The 6,210-nt window shown below is 35.7% G+C and overlaps 1 pseudogene; it reads left to right on the forward strand.

Moving 5' to 3' along the window:
- The first annotated feature begins 996 nt into the window (after positions 1-996).
- On the forward strand, positions 997-1,204 carry LOC125995721 (zinc finger protein 706-like; annotated as a pseudogene).
- The last annotated feature ends 5,006 nt before the right edge of the window (positions 1,205-6,210 follow it).

Genomic DNA, 6,210 nt, shown 5'->3' on the forward strand with positions numbered 1-6,210 from the left:
TAATATTATATTGAATAATTACAGTTAAGGTAAAATCCAGGTTTATAATTAATTTCAGACAAGAACCTTTATTTATTTATTTTTTTGAGCCACACCTGGTGATGCTCAGGGGTTACACCTGGCTATGCGCTCAGAAATTGCTCCTGGTTTGCTTGGGAGATCATATGGGATGTCGGAGAATAGAACCATGGTCTGTCCTAGGTTAGCACGTGCAAGGCAAACACTCTACCACTTGTGCCACCATTCTGGCCCCCAGACAAGAACCTTTCATTTTTATTTGCAACTTTTGAACCATCCTACTTCTCTAGACAAAACTACACTTGATCATAAGGTAGGATCCTTCTGGTATGTGTTAGATTAAGTTGCTCAAAATAAAGCAACTTTTTGTTTAAATATCTTTAATAAATTCTGCATATTAAATAAAAACATCCTATATACATATATATATATATATATTAATGAAACTCTGGAAAACTACTCTTAATTACACTTAAAAAGAAATTGGTGGATTGATGAATTTATCATTTTTGATACCAGAATAAAGGAAGGAGACTGACAGAAAGGGATAGCAATTAAGGGGATAGCAAGAAGAAGCAGACAGGAATTATAAATCGGAAAGCACATTGATGGTATGGAAGAGTGGTATAGTTATATATCCGGACCACAGATTCAACAGGGTTAAAAGCATGAAATTCAAACTACAATAACCAAACTTGAAATGAGAGGGAGAATAAGGAGAATGAGGATGGTAGGGAACTTGGAGACACACAGGAAAAGTTGTAACTTGTGGTGAAATCAATTCTACCTATTCCTAAAACTGAACTATGAATACTTTGTAAATCATAATCCCTTAATAAAAAATAAAGGAATAAATATTCCCCCCTTGCCTTCCTCGACTGCCTTTGGGGGTGTCAGGGTGCCTGGCTCGCTGTCCCTTCCTGTCTCTCCTGCATGGCGCTGTCTCTCTTGATGATGCAAGACTGTCCCGGCCTGGATATGGCTCATGGTCAACAGAAGATTCAGTCTCAGCAGAAAAATGACAAAAAGGAAGGACACAATCAAAGGTTGCTGCCAAACTGCCTTAATGTATACCTGCTCCATCTGCAGGACACAGATGCCAGACCCTAAGACCTTCAAGCAGTACTTTGAAAATAAACACTGCAAGACTCCACTTCCTCCAGAATTGACTGATGATCAAGGATAAAGTCATTTTCAGGTGAATTCATGGCACCTATGACTCTTCTACTGTCTCAGACCTTTGGTAACAAACCTGTAGCTGCTTTTCTAACAAACTGTTGATCAGCAAAAATAAAGGGGCTACAGAAACATTCATTTTTATGCTGTTCCCTTTTGGGCTTCCTGCAAAGAAAATTCTGTGTACAATTAACCCTGATTTGGAAATCTGAAAATCAGTCCATCCCTGTTAAAATTTGTAAAATTGTTTTACAATTGTAATTATATTGATCTTCATATTGTATAAAATAACATTTAATAAAATAGTACTTTGATTTTACAACATTACAGGAAAAAGGAATAAATATAATAATTTTAAAAATAGAAATTAAACCTACCATATGACAGCACTAGATATTTGTTCAAAATATCTTTATGTTTCCTGGTGTCCCAAAGTTAGTGCTATGCCCAGCAGTGCCAAGCATTCAATTCAGGGTTGCATAGATATTTACTGTCTTAGCCACTCTACATATCCCCAGCATATATTTTAAAGCTCATCAAGGCTCTATGTTGGAATCTCTCTTTTTTTAAGAGGGTGATAGCAACTTCTGCTTTCTGTACTTGTCAATTTTCCAAGTAAAAGGCTGAGGTGACAGACTGGTGAGATAGTACAGTAAAGTAATTGCCTTGAATGCCACTGATCAGGGTTTGATTCCTGGTACTCTATGATGATGAGTCCCATCAGGAGTGATGCTTGAATGCCAAGCCAGGAAGAAGTTTTGAGTATTATTAAGTATTGCCACCCACCCACCCTCAGAAAAACCAGCAGAGCAACAAAGACGGTGTGGTAAAGCAAGTTTAGGTCCCCAAATTGGGAAATTCTAGCTTAGTAGGTATTTCAATAGTACATTTTGTTTTATCTCCACTCATTTCAATATTATTCTTAGGTAAAATATGTAGCATGTAGTATATGCAATTAGAATGACTGTATTTTAGGGTACAATTAAGAAATAGAATTATTAGTTATTTTATAGAAAATATATTAAAAATAGCATGCTTTTAAAAAATATATTGAATTATAGTGATGAATTATAGTTATAAAGTCATTCATGGATTATGTTTTAAGCCAACAATGTTCCAACACCAGTGTTCACTTCCCTCACCAATGTCCCCAATTTTCCTCCTGACCCCTGGCCTGCCTCTATTGCAGGCACTTTTTTGCTTTATCCTTTTTCTTTTTTCCTCCCTTTGAGGAAATATTCTTTTTTATTCTTTCTCTCCTTTTTAGGAACTGTTCTTTTTCTCTCTCTTTTAGGCACTATGGTTTATGATATTGTTACTAAGAGGATATGATGCATGTCACTTTATCTTTTTTCTTTTGGGGGGGCATACCTGGTGATGCTCATGTTATTTCCTGGTTCTGTGCTCATGTCTCACGACTGACAGACTCAGGACCATATGGAATGCCATATGGGGATCAAATCCCAGTTGGCAAGATAGATGAGATAAATAGACATGACTATACTGAGGTGATATAGAGTTATCATAAGCTCTCTGTGGGGACATCACTTCTATTATATATACATTAACAATGCTGTATTTTAACATTGTTGCCATCACTTTCTATTTCTTGGGCACCATTTGTCCTAACATGTCTAAATGCTTTTAATTCTAATTTATAGTTTAGAATGAATACCTAAAATTAATAGAATCTGTTTTAGTGTGGTTTTCTCTCCTAAAAAATCACCTAGTCAGAAGAGCAAGAACATAAAAAATAAATAAAATAAAGAATCGGAACATCCTGTGTTTGAATTCAAATACACATAAAGATTCAGGTCCTGTCATCTGCCAGCTGGATGCCTTAGCTAAGTTACATAACTTTTTTCAGTCTCAGCTTTTTTCTTCATACAGTACAAATGATAATTCTACTCCATGGAAATTTTTAGTGGAAAATGATGCATTTAAGACGTCAACCATAGCCTTGTATGGCAATTTTTATAAATAAGGGAATAATATTTAATTTCCTTTGTTCTCCTTTATATATGTCAGCTGCTAAGATTATAAAAAATATCTACTTTCATATCCACTTACTTCAATGACTATATATTCTATTTAATAACATTTTTAAATAGAATGTGCAATCTTTATTTTATTAACCATTTATAATCTCAAGGTGAAGTTCTTAATATAAAGGCAATATTGAAATAATAAAAGATTGGTTAACAAAGTGCAAAATGGGGATACTATATCCAAATAGACACTTCATTTCGTAGGGGTGGACTGTTTCACCTTCTTTTTCTCCTTCGTCTCTCAAACCGACGGCGAGAGCCTCTAAAAGAATTCTGCTTATTCCCAGCGTATTAGACTTTTACCCCAGTTTATTATTTTTCTCCTCTTCAAACAAAACCACATAACTTGAACTAGCTAGTCCTGCCCCCCAATTAGAGGGGGAAATAAAGGAGGCATCAGGACCAAACAGGTGTAAGACTACGAAGTAATAGGATAGGTACAGAGGGGACCACATATTCTAGCAGCCCTGGGGATGAGGGAAGAGGATATGGAAGGTAGGACAAAAATGGAGGAGTAGGGAAGACAAACCGGTGAAGGGAATCCCCCCTGATTTTATGTAAATATGTACCTAAAATATTATTGTCAACAATATGTAAGCCACTATGATCAAAATAAAAATTATGTTAAAAAAAATTCAAAAAAAAGTGAAAAAAATTGGAAAACTAAAACACAGACTAGAAATGCTTATATCAGACTATCTTAAAATATCTGAAGGAATATAACAGAAAAAACAAGTCTTTTTTTTTCTTTTTTTTTTTTTGGTTTTTGGGCCACACCCTGTGACGCTCAGGGGTTACTCCTGGCTATGCGCTCAGAAGTTGCTCCTGGCTTCTTGGGGGACCATATGGGACGCCGGGGGATCGAACTGCGGTCCGTCCTAGGCTAGCGCAGGCAAGGCAGGCACCTTACCTCCAGCGCCACCGCCCGGCCCCAAAAAACAAGTCTTTTGATCTAAGAAGTTTAAGAGCTAAGAATGAAAGTAACCAATAGAGTGCTTTATATTGACTATACTTAATTGAAATAAAGAATTTAGAGCAGACAAAACTAAAACAATAATTTGTCAGACATGATATACATGTATAGGCATTGAGTTAAGATAAATTAGTTGTAAGGAACCGTGTTCATTTCATGTCTATAGTACATGATAAGACATTAAAATAATTTTCAATTATAAAATTGCATAATATTATATTTTGGGTTTTTTTTTTTTTGCCTCGCCCGGTGATGCTCAAGAGTTACTTCTGGTTATGCACTCAGAAATCGCTCCTGGCTTGGGGTATCATAAGGGACGCTGGGGGATCAAACCGTGGTCAGTCCTAGGTCAGTCATGTGCAAGGCAAACTCCCTGCTGCTTGTGGCATTGCCCCAGCCCCAAGAATGCATAATATTCTCTGAATATATATAATGATCCTAACATTAGTAAAAATAGAGGTAGTCTTAGAAATTCTTTGGATAATTTGAAGAAAAGACTATTATCTGAAATACCCTCACCTCTAAATTACCAGAACCACAGCTTTCTAGAAAGACCTCCAAGTTATATCCCAGAGTAATCAAAAGTGTGGTTCATTTATAGTAAATCTGACCTTTCTTAATGTTCTGATTTTGTTTTCCTGTAGGTAAAAAACTGAGCAAATCACAGTAGTATCATAGCAATCGTTGACATCCTAAGGATGCAATGGCTAACCATGTATGTTTTATTACAGATTAACATTACACTAACATTACAGAAAATTATTCTCATTTTCATGCAGAAGCAAGACAAACATTCATATATCTAGGATATTTTATGTTTCTTGGACCCTAAAGCAATTATTTCTAGATCTTTTAAATTTTCAACTTAGTGATAAATTCTGCCTCTGTCCTTATATTTCTAGTTTGTCAGACCAAAACCAAGCAGCTGGCCAATGTGACCTAGACTTCTAATCTCCATACTTTTTCCATTTCTTCTACCCTTTAGTTCTTGACTCCTGCACAGACCAACCAAGACCTGATTCTGTTACTAGTTTCTAATCTCTAAATAAAAGATAATGATGCATACAAGGGAATTGATTTGGTTCTTACAGGCCCATGTAGAGAGTTAAAGGAAGCTATTATATTAGTCTCAAAAATGAGAGGGGTGATGAGGAGCTTTGTTTATATTTAACAGTGGGTTGCACAATTATTTTATTCCATATCATTTAAGGAAAAGGTGTATTATAAAAACTTTAAGACAATGTCAAGTATTCCAATATTATAATGCCTCTAATAATTTTCTATCATGCACTGTAAAAATAGGCCATTAAATTTGCTTGTCCAAAGGAGTATTTTAGTAATTGCCTTCCTTAAACACAATTAGTATGATTTACTCAGGTAACTGCTAAAGGAAAAAGGAGGTTAAAGTAAATGATCCCATTTTGTTCCATTACATGCATTTGAAATGAGTAAGAAGTCTCTTTTTTAACAGTTTTACAGACATCTTAAAGAGACTAAAGTGAAATAGCAAACTGTACTTGCCCTTTTTAAAACACCTGCTTGGTTTCCAGTTATGTGAGTTTTCTAGTCTTCAATAAAAATTAGCTTAAGAGTCTCTTTTAAAAAAAGAAGCTGATAATATTGTTAACGATAATAATGTAGATAATGGAGTATAAGCCCTTCAACAAAGGAATATTATAACTCAAATTAAGAATTGCATATTTTCTGGGTGGTGAGGTAAGGTGTCTGCCTTGCAAGTGCTAGACAAGAAAGGACCACGGTTCGATACCCCGGGGTCCCATATGGTCCCCCCAAGCCAGGGGCAATTCCTGAGTGCTTAGCCAGGAGTAACCCCTGAGCATCAAATGGGTGTGGCCCGAAAAACCAAAAAAAAAAAAAAGAATTGCATATTTTCTAATGCCAGGTCTATGTCTAATTAGCATGGGCATTTTTCAAAAGCTTGTTTATCCTTCTGGCCTTCAGTTTGGGATTCCTTAATGCTAAGAATCTGCATAT

Source organism: Suncus etruscus, chromosome 18, assembly GCF_024139225.1.
Source record: "Suncus etruscus isolate mSunEtr1 chromosome 18, mSunEtr1.pri.cur, whole genome shotgun sequence".
In the NCBI taxonomy this organism is placed as follows: Eukaryota; Metazoa; Chordata; class Mammalia; order Eulipotyphla; family Soricidae; genus Suncus; species Suncus etruscus.